General features: G+C 28.1%; 1 pseudogene across 1 annotated transcript in view; it reads right to left on the bottom strand.

Moving 5' to 3' along the window:
• The window catches only part of LOC143251723 (transcription elongation regulator 1-like), a 40,697-nt pseudogene that overhangs the window by 9,948 nt on the left and 14,946 nt on the right, over nt 1–15,803 (bottom strand). The window contains exon 5 of the transcript XR_013028646.1: nt 6,642–6,809. The product of XR_013028646.1 is annotated as a transcription elongation regulator 1-like (transcript). The remainder of the gene's footprint in view (nt 1–6,641; nt 6,810–15,803) is intronic.

Genomic DNA, 15,803 nt, shown 5'->3' with positions numbered 1-15,803 from the left:
AACTAGGTAATTCACATACAAATTAGTTTTAAAATGCCACTGTCCTGATAGGGTTAAGTGAATTAGCCCAAATTGTTAAGTTCAATTAAATAATAAATTGAAACTACTCTACAAACATTCCTACCATTTGAATATGCAAGGTCATGATTTTCCACTTAAATTATGCACTATGGTGATTAATGTGTCAACTGTTTAAACTGCACTTTAATATTTATTGTATTACCTCATAATCAGTACCACTGAAGTTTTACCCCAGCTTAGTCAATTCAAATGTTTAAAAATTAAACTTGCACACAGTGCCAAATCACAATTAACAGAACAGGATAAAAAGCTATGATTACAAAAATAAATTAATAACAAAGATTACTTTTAATTAGAGCTAAACATTATTTTATTACATTTTAACAAAAATTCCTTTGTCATGAATAAACTTTATTTTTCTTTGACTCTTATCTAATAATCATTTACAATATTATTATTATTATTTAATATAAAATTCTAAGAACTATACAAAATATAGCACTCAAGTAAAACAAAAAGCAAAGGCAGATTACCAATAAAAATTACTACTCAATGCTCAAGTTCCAAAAATATCAGTTAAATGAATAGCAAAAAATTCTAATAAACAGTTTACATGCACAATACACTCAAAGCCACACAAAAATGAAACAGGTGATGCTTGCCTATATTTAGGAAACCTTTTCTGGTCAATATAGTTTCAATGTTCCACGCATCTGAAACACTGGATGCTTAACTTTACTATATCCAGAGAAGAATCTGGATTATTTTGTATTTAGTAAAATGAAAAGTAGTTTTTAATAATATCAAGAATTTACAGGTTAACCACAAACTTTTCATTTCATAATTCTCCAATTTTTTTGTACAATCAAATATTTTTCCTGATGGCATATATTACAAAATAAAGCACACAAATAAGCTGTCAACAATACTATAATTTTATTTTATTACCAACTTCCAACCTCCCCTTATAGTGATATTCACTCTATCAAATTAATAAAATACAAAACAAAAATGCCAACTTGAAACACAAGCATAAGTTTTCTGGTATTGGAATGCAGTACACAATGTTTAAAAATAAAAGTATATTTCTACTTAAGCACAAGAATATTATAGTTCAAAACATTTTCCTGTAATTTAAATGGTCTTTACATGAAAAGAATATCAATGCCATATGGCAACATTTCCACATAACATATACTAGTCAATCTATATTTCAAATAGACCTTACTATGGTTTTTCAAAAGGTTTCATGACAGGTTTTGCACAGCTTTCACCTGCATTGCAACACATTTTCTTTTTTTTTATTTTAGTTCCTTGGTCTGAGTACAACAGACCATACAATTAGCTTAAAACATAAAGCCTCTTGAGACATTCATCATGAAATCGTAACTTCTACAGTGAAATGGCTGCTGACCATAAATTTAATTTTATACTTTATTTAAAATTATATTTTCTTTAGGAGTGTAGAGTGTTGAGTACATCAGATGAATTATATTTTACAAATGCAAATCAGCAAGTATAAACACAACAATAGTTGCTAGGAAGCTGTCACTTGTATATTAGATGTAACACTGGAATTAAGAAGGAACAAGTGGTATGCTTTGGACATGACTGCAGGGCTATTGTCAAATTGCACAGTTATGATTGAGAAACTAATTTGTCCTCTACCCAATTCACTGCACATAACGTTTTTGGAGAAACCACTGACTTGATGATTTCTAAGTAGTTAGTTTTACCATATGCCACTGAGAGTCCATGAAAAGTTTCAGCAATATTTATTAAATAACAACATATAAAAAACTAAAGATTGTTTAAGTCTAGAACTTCATCAGTTTGCCTTTAGTATCACAACAGTTTGGTTCTCTTGTAAGCTCTTCCAAAACTTTTGAAAGTTTCATCACTGTCATAACTTCACGTTTTCTTCACTCATTCAGTGAACTAATTTTTGTTAAATATCACAGTAATACTGAAAGTTGTCAGGCATTATAACTTGGCTGTACATAATTCACATACAATAACATGGTTTTTCTTCAGTTACAGATGACGTAAGGTAACTTAATACTGCTACAGTTACTGTTCAAGCAGGTTAAGTTATAATTCAGGGAAGATAACCTGCTTTAGTTACAGTAAAAATTCAGGTACAATAACTTGGGAATGCCACAGTTATAATTCGTGCAGGATAATTCGGCTATTCCAAAGCTATAATGCAGGAGGAATAACTCAGTCATGTCACATAGAATAACTAAGCAAAATTAACTGAGTCACACATTATGCTAACAAAAACATTCCATGATACCTATACATATAATGTGGTTCAGAAAGATAAATGTTTTAAGGTTTATCAAAACTTTAATGCAGGAAGGAAAATGCACTTGACCACTAGATAGATTCTTCCATGTGAAGACTGGTAACCAAATTTCCCATACGAATTCACATTTAATTATACGCAGAAACAAGTATCAGCATAAGAAGTAGAAATGTTAATGTTTTACCTATAAAGATTTCACATTAGGAGTTTAAGTCAACATGCTTCTAGTAAGAAATTCGGCTTTGGGCCATGGCTGCCTACATGCATTTAATTTCTAATTCTCAAGTACAACTATAAATATTGATGAGTTTGCAGATATAGTTTTGATGGCAGTATCATTTTTCTGTTACAGGAGTAAAATGTATTACTACAGAAAGGATAAATATTACCTAAAAGTGACAGTTGAACTAGAAATCATCAGTAACTAGATACTTATATATAAATCCACATCAGTTTAATTCACTGAATAAGTCTTGAAAACAGCTTTCCCTAACACATAAGTACACCAAAATATAAAATTCATAACTTCTTTTATTGACAAAGTCCGAGCAATTTCAATTATAAAAAAGTAAGATTAAAAAGGTATAAATTCATTTTTGTATTTCCCTACACCCATGTAATTATAACTTAAAAGTTTTTTAATAGAGAAAATTATACAGCAAAGCAAATGTTTTGCTTATTCACTGATTTTTCAGTGTTGAAACATACTTTTAACATAGTCTTCAAGATGGCAGTATAAACTAAACTCAACAAGCTCTTCTAAAGTTAAAGATCTACGATGAGCTATCTTTAATCAAAATAAACAAGCTCTACAAGACTAAAGCTCAAGTCCTGAGGCAATCATTTTCAACTAAACTCCAATAAGTTCTATAGGGCTAAAGCTCAAATTCTAGGGTGAGACATCTTTAACCTCATAACAACAATGTGCTTCAGACCAAAGTGGGTTAATTAATTGTCATTAAATTTCTTCCCAGTAATAATAGTGAATGAAACTGTTTAAAATTTGACAAGAACTTTCATAAAAGTATGTAGTTTGAAAAAAATAAAATATTTAACTTTATTTTTGACTATTTCTAGAAAAAAAATATTTAATGTAGTTATTTGCACTCAGGCTCTGGATATAGTTCACCTGTAAGGTGATTTTATTTTGAGGATAAATGCTATTTAGCATCTTACAGTTTTCATATTTTACTAGCATAACTCTAGTATCTCCTAAATGAATACCAACAGTTTTTTATGGTATATGGTTATATATTTTATTTTTCATTTCTTTACCATATCACTAACTCTAGCAATTATCATCAATGTACAGTGCAACGAAATGCTTAAAATTAAGAAACAGAAATAGCTCTTATACTTCTTCATTGGTTAATCTTAAATTATCTCTTTACTACCTTTTTGCTTAAAGTTTAATTTAAATGTTTTATTTTCCTTTCTGATTCTTACCACTGCTTATTTATGTTTACACATGCCATTGGGTACCCTTGGGTGACAGAACTGTAGATAAACCTTAAAATTATTCATATATGCTTGGTGACGTAAGCCTTGCATAATAAATCGAAGATTTGGTTACTTAAAAAACAAAAAAACCTTACAAATATAAATTTTAAAATACAAATAATGCATAATTAACTAGAATATTAAAGTAAAATGTAAATAAAATTTAACTGTCTCTAACACACTTTTGTAAGAAACAACTGAAATGCTATTACAAACAAAGCATCCAACAATAGTACATACAGTTATATTTATCTGAGGATGACAACTTGGCACCAATTTCAAAATAACCACTGAGAGATTAAACTGTAAAATAAACTATTTCTTACAACTATAAATACATATATGTTGAAAGTTGTGTAACTTCTAAAGCTACAGAAGGTGGGCATGGCACCTGTTAGAGGTTAACAAAATTTATTTCTTGTTTTGAGTACTTTGCAATCTAAGTTTCAAAAGAGCAAGTAAACTACAGTCTTGTCTCAACTCACATGTACATGACTACCCTGTAATGCTTCAAGCTATAATTTGCCAAATTTTGACATTGGTTATAGCTTGTGTCATATGACACATAACTGAGATATATCACTATTATTTTCAATTTTTACTTTTGAAATAAAGAATTAAGATAATATAAAATTAATAGTAACAAGCTTTATAAGCAAAACTGCTCAAGTTATAAATTCAACAAGCTCTACATACAAGAACTCAGGTAAACTATCTTTAACCCTTTTGCAATGGGAGTCTCTTTAAACATTTTTCTGTGCAGGTCGGCATATCACATTCAACATTTAATTAAACATTTTGCATATCAATGTATGTGAATGAATGTAATATCATAATGCATATTATGTTTTGAAATTATTTTATCCATGTTTTACGTCCTTTATCACAAAATAAATCTTTAAAAACTACTTAAAATTTCAGATGTACTGTCACATGACCAACAAGCTATGAAAAGCCTATATTTTGGCTCTCTGTATCTTCAGTAATACAAAGGTAGTAGAGTAGAGGTACATCTAGCCACTAAGATACTTACATACCCTTTTGGCTTATTCCATTCTAACTACTACAGACAACTGCCACACCAAACTTCTACAGGTTTGTTTGAACTTTATTCCTTCAATGTAGATGTTACATACAAATGCATACATAACAATTAGTAGCATTCTACAGTGTAAGCTAACAATGGTTCTTTGAAATCAGTGCCAAATTCTGTGGCAAAAATTTTTGTCACAAAATACATGAAATTGATTATAGTATTACTGGTTGTTTGATTAACTACAGCATTTATGGTTGTTTCTTACCTGAATATGTTATAGTTAGAGTTTAGCCTGTACTTAGGTCTTCCTTATTATGTACGAGTTATGTTTTGATTACATAATTAAAGGGTTTAACATTTTTATATTTTTATTGCACTTTGCATCTGTTCTCAAGGCTTATGATATTACACACTAAAAGAAAATTTTGCTCAAGGATTACCTATGCCTCCCAAAGAACTGTAATATGTCTTGAGGGCACTGTTGATTTGTATCAAGATAAATAATAAGTTGCAAGAGAAGAAAGATAAATGAAACATTAACAATTAAATATATGTGAAAATGAAAATACAATGAAATTATGAATTTAATGAAAGGAACTTGTTGAAAATATTCTACAAAAAATTAAAAAGTATTTTTTTCTATGTCCTAATTTTAATTATTTTATTGCATTGTATGATAGTAACTAGAGTTAGTGATGTTGTAGAGAAAATGAAAACTAAAACAAAAATTTACCTTAAAAAATTTTGATATCCTTTAAGGAGGTTCTAGAGAATATGCAAACGAAATATGAAACTATAAGACAAAAATATATGTATTTCTATACTTAAAATAAAATCATGTTGTATTCAATTTGTTTACAGCTCTATGCAAGTAACCACAACAGAAAAAAAACAATTATAAAACTGTCATAATTTGTATACCAGATACTGATGATGTTTAATGAAATCTGAGAGTTACTTCCGAGAACAAATTCACGTATTATTGTACAAGTGAAATCTGTGATTCAATTTATGGAAGCTGCACAAGCTTATTGTAAAAGGGGTTAAAGTAACAAGCTCTACAGACTGAATCTCAAGGTTTTGGTGAGGTATTTTTCACTACATTTAACAAGCTCTTTGAGACTAAAGTTCAAGTTTTCAGGTGAGATATTTTTAATTAATCTTGACAAATTCTACAAGATTAAATCTCATGTTATCAGAAAATACATATTTAATCAAACTTGAAATGCTCTACAGGCTAAATCTCAAGCTCTCAGGTGAGATATCTTGAACTTAGCTCAACAAGATTTATAAAACCAAGTTACACTGAAATCTTTCACATTATTGCAACTTCTGTCTTTGACCAACATTAAATTATCTTTCTCATTCTTTTCTTTTCCTTCAGATTGAAAACAATGGTAACTAAAAAAACAAAACTAAACTTACTACTAGTACATTAAAGTGAAACAGATAAACACTTCTTGTTGCTACTGTCTGGTCAGAGTGGCAATGGCTCATTATTATGGAGAAAGATGTTTAAGTTATTTCATGTGGAAGCTAGTTTAACACTATACAAAAATTCATAATAATAATTAACACTTTTTTAAAGGTTTATTAATTTCACACTAAAATGGTGAGTTATCACTTTTAAACTCCATTATGTGAATTTTGCTCAAAAATTAGCTTCACAAAGACTTCAGGCATAGTACTTTTGAATAAATGATATTTGTAACATAAGAAAAAAGGACATAAAAAGAAACCAAAATAAAAAAATGTTTTATATCAATTTCTACTTACACTAGAAAGTCTGCTGATAAACTCCTTAAACCAATCTTCTCTTTGTGAACTACTTTCAACAGCTTTATATCTATAATCATCATTAATCAACTTTTTTACATCGCTCCAACGAGAATGTTTATCCAAATCTTTCTGTTCCTTCAAAAGCTCCAAGAAATCTTTTTTCACCTATAATAAAAAATAAAACATCAAAAAATTAGCAAGCTATTTTTCTCAACAGCAATATGAAAAATGTTGTCTCCTGTGTAACTGAAATCAAATAAATGATGAGAATTTTAGAAAACTTCACAATTAAAAAAAATAGCCCTTTCCTCTTGGTGTTTACCTTAATTAAAAAAAAAGAGAGTAATCAGTCTCATCATAATTTACAATGACAATCTATAATTTTCATATACAATAACATCTTTAAAATAATTTATATACTCAGGAATGTTGCAATAACACCACATACATTTAGCATCTGCAACATATAAAATCTAAAGAATTACAAACCATATTTTATAGGCCAAGTTCAATCTACCTATTTATTTACTGAAAAGTATCTTCTGAAAGCTAGAAAACAATTTTGTTTTTGTTTAGGTTGTTAAGTTGTAGTTAATGTTGTACTTAAACAAAGGTAGTTAAGCCACAAAAATACATCAAATTATTTGCTTATTGTTAAATGCAAAACTGCACAATGGGATATCCACACTGGAGAATTCATCAAATGGATCAAACCCAGATTTCTATACGTTCTTAAGCTTATCACTGAGCCACAATATATGTTTTTTACAATAAAATCTGTCCTTATTTTTAAATATTGTTGAAATTTTATTGGTTCAGCAAAGTTACAGTAACAGAACTTAAAGTACATTTTGAAATTACAGTAAACTACTTAAGCCAAAGTAAAGTGGTGAGAATTGTATTTCACCTATAGCGACAATGGTACACATACCACTGTATTACAACACCTATAGTAACAATGGTATACACACCGCTGTATTTTATCCATTCCACAATTGCTCTCATACAGCTTATTAGTTAAATAACATATTTCCATTTCAATGCACAAAATAGTTATACTTTATTCTAGATCTGAAATATTTCTATATGACTGATATTTCCAAAGTTTAGTCCAAACAGCTAAGCGATGTATATCTTAAGCTGAATAAAACAAGCTATTTCAATATGCAAATTAGAAATTTTGTAGAAAACAATGACTGTCTCTAATTTAGAGAGCATCAAATTCAAGCAACTGTTTCTAAAGTAGTTTTGAAATTTACTGGTTTTTCAATATGAGCCACCCATAAGCAATAAGGGTAGGTCAGTATGTTAGCATTTCAGATGTTTAAGAACAAAACCAAAACTAAATTTTTTTACATCTCAATATACAAGTGATCATCTCAAAGCTTCAAACATAAGGTTGAAAAGTTTTAATATTCGAGAAATGTAAAGGTAAAAACAGTTATCATAACAAAATCTAACATGCAGTTAACTAATTATAATCATTTCACCCATATTACACAAAGAATTATCATTTTTTAATCTGTTATTAAAAAAATTAAAGTATTTGTTGTTCTTGTACTTTCTTTAATTAAAAACATACTTTAACAGATAAGCTACAAAAATAAAAAAAAAGATACTTATTAATCACCAGTGGGAAAGGGCTACTTTCAGCCAAATGTTCCTTTGATCATAAACAAAAAATTCATTTTAAACAGCTTTAAATACTCATTACAGAGTAACATAGTGGAGTTTTGGATTAAAATTTTATTTCTTCTATTTATATAAATGCCACAACTTTAAAAATTATTTCAAAGCTCATAACAAATTTAATATACCAAACAACTTTAATGTTCTTCAAGTTATATCTACAATTATATTTATCATTTTTATGAAATTTTACACTTTTACAAAAATTCTTTACCACAAAAAAGTAACCTTCAATTCTAATTATTAAAAAAGAAAAAATTATATATATATATATTTGTAATCTTGCAGTATTAAATATGAAATAGGTTATCAAATGAAATGTAGTATTGCATATTGGTACTGTAATGTTTACTGTAATTTTTATCACACTTATCAAATTGTATAGGGAAACCAATATGATTAAAAATAAATATTTTTCAATGCTTCTTCCTCACAGCCATACATGTGTATATATATATATATATACACACATACATACACATTATTGCCATGTTCAAAGACAAAATATTCTTAAAAAAACATCAAATTAAGCTCAAAACACTTTCATGCATAACTACTGCCTAAGAAAATAAAAATGTCTAGTTTTGAAATAATGTTAAAGACTGAAATATTACAAAATTTATCACTATTCTGATCAGCTCCATGTTAGAATACACTCTTTCCTACAAAGCTAAATTTTTCTTAAATTAAATACTATACCTGCAACTGATATAAGTTAAAAAAGATCTGCATACATAGAAGACAAGAACAAAAATATTTCTCATATCATAAGTTGGCTACCTTTTAAAATAGTGAATTTGAAGAGTATAACTGTATAATAATGAAGCTTCCAATCACATACAACATACTGAAACCCTTAATTCTTTGTATAACAATCTTTCAGAAAAACTTAAACAACCACACTTCTACATTTAACTTTGGCAAAGAAAATTATATGATATAAATATACTAAAAAAGAGGTCTTGAAATAAATGTTTTGGTTCTTACAGTTTGCAACCAAATGGAAAAACATTTCTCTCAAGTAACAAAGTCTGCATCTTTTATATACTGACTAAGTACTATATTTCTAAATATTTTTTTTTTTATAAGAAACAGGTGAAGTACTACATTATTGTACTATATAGTAGATATGATTATGACAAAATGTCTCATTGGAAACATAGCATACGATAAAGAAGTCTATGTAGTTCCAGACCAATTCATTTACACATCCTACAAATACTTTTGAATCTTTCTTGCCCGAATCAGTGATGCCCCAGATACCTGTATTTTGTGGCAAATGCAATCAATGAGAAGTTGTAACAATATACATTACTGTAAATCAAAAAAATGAGGAATGGGCAATGCAAAGCATTATGACTAATACTGAGCAATTCAACTCTGTTGCAGTTTTTCTTGGCCAATCAGTTTTAAAGTTATTCATATTGGACAGAAAAATGTTTTAAATTTATAAGTTACCCTCAACTGCAGAGGTAAAATTGCAGTTGAAATTAAGCAAAACACACACCAAAAAATTCTCATTACAAATTACTTTATGATACTACAGTTTTAGAAAAACAAATATTATAAAATAAAACCTATTAATCCCTTTGCCTACAATTGTGTAGTGGATGCCATGAAATATCAGAAACATATAAAGAAAAAGAGTATCCACAATCTGATGCGGAGTGCTAAATATCAAGCCACAGCAATAATACCAAGACAAAGTTAACTATGGACCTTTTATACTCTGTCAACTGGTGTTTGATTACAACTAAAAGCAAAGTCATTTCAGTGGAAATATTTATTTTGTTAATTTTGAAGCAAGCATGTGACTGTAAGGTTGTGCCAAACAAAACTACAATGTAATCTTAAACTTAAGATGATAGTTAATGCATTTTGTTTTTTCTGACTGGAATGAATAAAGAGTTTATGTTCAATGACTGTTCATGTTATCTCACAGTATATTAACTTTTAACCCTAGAATGCATTCCTGAGTCCAAAAACCCAGCACAATTTTTGGTTTGCTATAATTCTATTACAGATGCATATGTTGCATTGACCATCTTTCCATTCCTTTACAATTTGGTGACAAATATTTATGTAGAAGTTATTTACATATCTACATATTTTACTAAATATACAATACTGCTTGTATGGGTCTTCCAGACCCAACTACTGGAACAGTGTAAAGTATTTCAGGAATGCATCATAGGGTTAACTGGATATAAAGAATGTCAATACAAATCAAAGATGAAAAGCTGAGAAATCCAGTGTTCATTCATTTAATACACATTAAGGTTTACCAAATTTTAAAATACACATTTCCCAGAGTAAATACTTAAATATTTATTAATGAATCTCAATTTCTTCTAACTTACAAATTATTCTCTAATGCATTGATATAATTAAGAATTTGTAAAACTTTCTCCACCTCATTCTAACTTACCAATCATAAACAAAATTAATAAGTTTGAACATCATATCTAGTTAAAAGTTCTAAATATAAAGTCACTGTATCACAGATAGGAGTTACAAATAGTTTTAGTACTGATTTGAGCTTTGAAGTTTACATTAAGTTTATACTGAAAAACAGAAAGATTTCACTGAAATAAAACATTTATCAGTCTCTCACTTTGTTTAGTTAGACTTGTGACTTCTCAAGTGTTTTGTAATGCAAATTTTACATTAACAAGAACTCCTTAAACTAAAAACAGTAAACAAAGTAAATAGCATGAAATAAATAAAAATGTTTGATTATAAATAATGGAGTCAAAAAATTTGAAAACTTTCAGTCAGATCTCAAAATTTCTTGTATATAATGAAAAAAAATATATATAGATAGGTATTTTGATATTAGCTTAAGTTTCTTAAACTACAAATTTGAAATATTCATAAATCTATGTTATTGAAAATATACGTGACCTAGTTTTTATAGTTTACACCACATACATTAAATTAAAAAATTTTCCTCCTACATTTCAAAACAAAATCCATATTCCACATTTTGTTTCATGCAGTCATTGTATTAATATGAGAAAAAAAATACTAGCCAGAGAACTTTCATCATTGTGCAATGTTTCAAAATAAATGTTTTTGTATTAGATAAGCTCAATTATTGTAGCAATGTATAAATATATATATAAATATGTGCAGAACTGCAAAGCCTCAATACAGTTGAGCAATCATATTTTTGTACTGTTAAAAGTAATGCTATTGGTAAACAGAACAGAGTAAAAAAAAAAAAAAGCCTCCATATATAATAATAATAAATTAAATGTAGCTCTATACCTAAGAAAAACTGATACCTTAGGAAGAATACTTTATTCCATTATGCACATTAATTCTAACTACTGAATAGGAAATACTTACCTAAACTATCATATATTCTTTAGATTCTAGTATTGTTTAGACAAATAACTTTCCTTTAGTAATTAAGTGGTAAAATGTCCATAGGGAAATAACAAATAAATAGTGAAGTGATATATATATACACACTGGAGCAGGATAACTAGCAGTATCTTATAATAAGTAACTGTAGGGCTCAATGAACTATATCAAAACAACTGATTATTCTGATATGTGACTTCTACAATTAGAATAATCCAAAACAGTGATAAATGGAATCACAATTCAGGTTGCTGTTGTTTTTTAAGTTATAACTCTAGCCTAAGATTAAAAACCTTGAATTAACATAAATAATTAGAAATTATTATAGTAATATTTTGATTACTTCAACAGCTGAAAATATTAATTTTGATCAACTGATTATTTTCATGGCATAATTGATGTAATTGTTTACTTTACATACCACTAACTAATGTGATGAATTATGTTGACTAATCAAGGCAATTGCTTGGCTTAAATATATTTCATGATTTAAAAAGTTAAGTAGTCCTGGAAAAAGTTATTTGGTGACCATTAATACCCTTGCAGCTGAACAAAACAACCAATTACTAACAAATATGGAAAGATTTAATTAATATCTTTTCTTTTAAATTCCAGTTTCCAATCTATCTAAAGATAAAACAAACAGAGGATATCAATATTCTAAAACACACAATTTGAGTAAAAAATAATAATATTCAACAGTTTCACAGTCATTTTTCAACACTGTGGATATTCATTATGGCCAATATAGATAATAAATGAGCTATAGGTAATTTCTTTCATTAGATTAATCAGAAAACATAAACCTATGCATATAGTACATGGCTAATTACAGAGGCCTGAGATTAAAAAAAAACAAAAAAAAACAAATAATCAAAAAACTTTTTTTTTCATTTTAAAACTAAAAATTTTTCTGTTTTTGGTCAGAAAGTCTTCATTTTATAAATCTCATCACTTTCAACTTACTTGTAATTAAAATATTCCTTCAATATTCATTATGCCAATTGCAGTAGTCTTCACTATAAAAAAATATACAGAAAAGAAACAAAAAATTGCTGACAACCTGCAAAAACAATCAGATGTGTCATTTGTTCCTGAATCTTATATATAGTTCCAACTAAATACCACTGCTGCTTTACTCTACAGAAGTTCCATTTAACTTTCTGAAGAAGCCACAAATTAGTTCTCAAGCCACTTTACTTGCTACAAATTCATATAATTTATAACATTCTCTGGTATCTAAACTTTGCTGGTAGCTATTTTAAGAACTGATATTCATTAGTTGTTCACTGCACATATTGTGAAATCATAAATGGATGTCATACAAGAAACAAAACCATGAGAATTATATTCTCAAGGGATAGTAGCTACTTAACAAATATAAACCTATTTACTTTGGGAAAAGGAGAAAAATTCAAAATATTTAGTAATTACTTTGTTTACAGATGAGACTCATTGGAACTGTGTACAAATGCAAGTTAAAAGTTTTTTGTAAAATTTTTCTGTGCAAGTTACATAAATTAAATAAATGTTCCAGAATGTCAAACTATTTATTGTTGAAACAGAATTAACATCATTATTTTCACTTGATTTCTAAAATACTAATAGAAATGCTGCCACACGGATGACTGTTAAAGCTAAGTTACTAACTGTAGTATTCCTACCTTATTGAAAAACAATTTAGAAAAAGTGAATATTTTCTTGAAAGGGATTTTTATCTGGGAAGCACTGTTCTTGTTGTGAGGAGAATACTTCTATTTGAAATTGTGAAATTTGAAAATGCAAGTTAAAAGTTTTTTGTAAAATTTTTCTGTGCAAGTTACATAAATTAAATAAATGTTCCAAAATGTCAAACTATTTATTGTTGAAACAGAATTAACATCATTATTTTCACTTGATTTCTAAAATACTAATAGAAATGCTGCCACACGGATGACTGTTAGAGCTAATAGTTACTAACTGTAGTATTACTACCTTATTGAAAAACAATTTAGAAAAAGTGAATATTTTCTTGAAAGGGATTTTTATCTGGGAAGCACTGTTCTTGTTGTGAGGAGAGTACTTCTATTTGAAATTGTGTTATGTTAAATAGAACTGGTTGTTGCACGTACAAAGTGTAAAATTTTTTATTAATTTTTGTTTGTGGTGCCATTCTATAGATGGCACAGGAATTCTGGTTACATAATATATATTGACATACTTGCTATACCCATTACAGTAAAAAACAAACAACAAACCTAACGTAATAAATAAAATATTTAAACAGCAACAATATATTTAGTTGTGGATGCATGCTACAGCTGTTTTCAGGACTGGTCATAGCAGATTTTCTTCACTACAGTTATGTAGCAATGTTACAGCACTTATGTCAGTATGCAAATCCCGATAAAACATTTTAAAATACGTTTTCTCCCTTTAAACAGGTACAGAAAACATGAAATTGTACAGTTGAAAGGAATTATAAGTTTTAATAAACACAAAACTTTGTAAATATCTGAAATGTTATTTTTCCATCCAGTACTAAAACTAATGACTGAAATTAGCAAAAGCACATATCCAATCATTCAGGGCATATATTACACATGAAATGATTCATCATTTGCTCAAAAACAAAGAGACTATGTAAATAATATAATTTTAAATATATCATGAACAACTTACTTTGTGATACATACACAAGGCATTATTCCTCATTAATCTAAGTCAATTATCATCTACTGATACTGACTGGGGAAGATTTCTACTCTTATACTACAATGTACTTACATTCAATATTTTAAGAATAACGATGTAAAAAAAAAAACATATTTAAGCTTAACCATTCATGAAACGTGTAACCATAACATTTTGGGCTAAAAATATTCCAGCTATCTAAATCAAAACTGAGGACAACTTTAATATATACTGTTTAGAAATTAATTTAGACATAAAAGTGTACAAGTCTATTTGAATTTTTCATTTTGTGAACTCCACCTATTTCAATACATTTTTGAAGTCCAAATTCAAATTGAATTTAGAAGCATTTTTTTTTTTTCAAAATTTGCTTATGACTACCATTAGGGTTACAAAACTGTATTGAGGCTTGCTGGAAACAGAGAAAGTAACTTACCACTTTATTTGTGTGCATGTGTTTGGCTAATCTCCGATGTTCTGATAATTTCTATATGATAAATAGTTGCATTTTCAGCAATACAGTTGCTTTATTTTCACACATTTATTCTTAGTTCTAGCACTGTTCATTGGCACAGGCATTAAAAAAGAAGTTGCAGCTTGCAGAGTACATTAAAGAGGGACAAGAGTAACTGAGTGTTAGTGGCCAATATTTCCTCCATACTTTCTTTAACTTACTTTCAAGTTGAAATTCATGTAGAGTTAAACGGTGGAGAGAAAAAAACAGCAAATACCATGAATCTAACAGGCACCCAAAATGCATTGCTATTCCATAATACTGCACACGACAACAGGACAATTGGAAGTTTTCACAGGCGTAGGGCAGGGCACCTGACTGAAAAGGCTTTCTTGTGCGAAGCACAGTTGAAACCTGATCAAAGTAAGTGTAAATTACAAGTGAAAATCTGTGACTTTCTATAAACAACCCGTGACTTCAAAAGTATTAAAAATATATTTGAAAAGCTTTTTATAATTATGTTTCTTTTCATCATTTGATATATGCTTTAAATTCTTAAAGTTTAATGAAGATTTTAACAGTTGTTAAATGGCATTTATTAAAATCAGAATTATGAAATTATACTTCCCAAATTAATTTTAATGTAAAATAATTTCCAGCGACTATAATTCACTGACATACTGAGTTCTTATTAAATAATCAGATTTATGGAAACAACTATAAATCTTTTTCTTTCATTTTATACTTAAGTTTATTTTTCAAATATAGTCAATACTTTTTTTAAAATAAAATGTTCTGATATTTTTATATGTTCAACTGAAAAAGAAAGACTTAAATTGGACCTTACAATAACAGAGAATTTAGTTAAAAGCCTTCTCTTTATTTTAACTTTTACTATTTTTTTTTCATATAATTCAGAACACTGAAGGTTCCTGAAAATTGAATCCACAACTGAAAACAATTTCAAAAATAAA

Source organism: Tachypleus tridentatus, chromosome 6 (genome assembly GCF_004210375.1).
Source record: "Tachypleus tridentatus isolate NWPU-2018 chromosome 6, ASM421037v1, whole genome shotgun sequence".
Taxonomy (NCBI): Eukaryota; Metazoa; Arthropoda; class Merostomata; order Xiphosura; family Limulidae; genus Tachypleus; species Tachypleus tridentatus.
The sequence above is the reverse complement of the archived record's forward strand: the minus strand, read 5'-3'. Positions and strand labels throughout refer to the sequence as shown.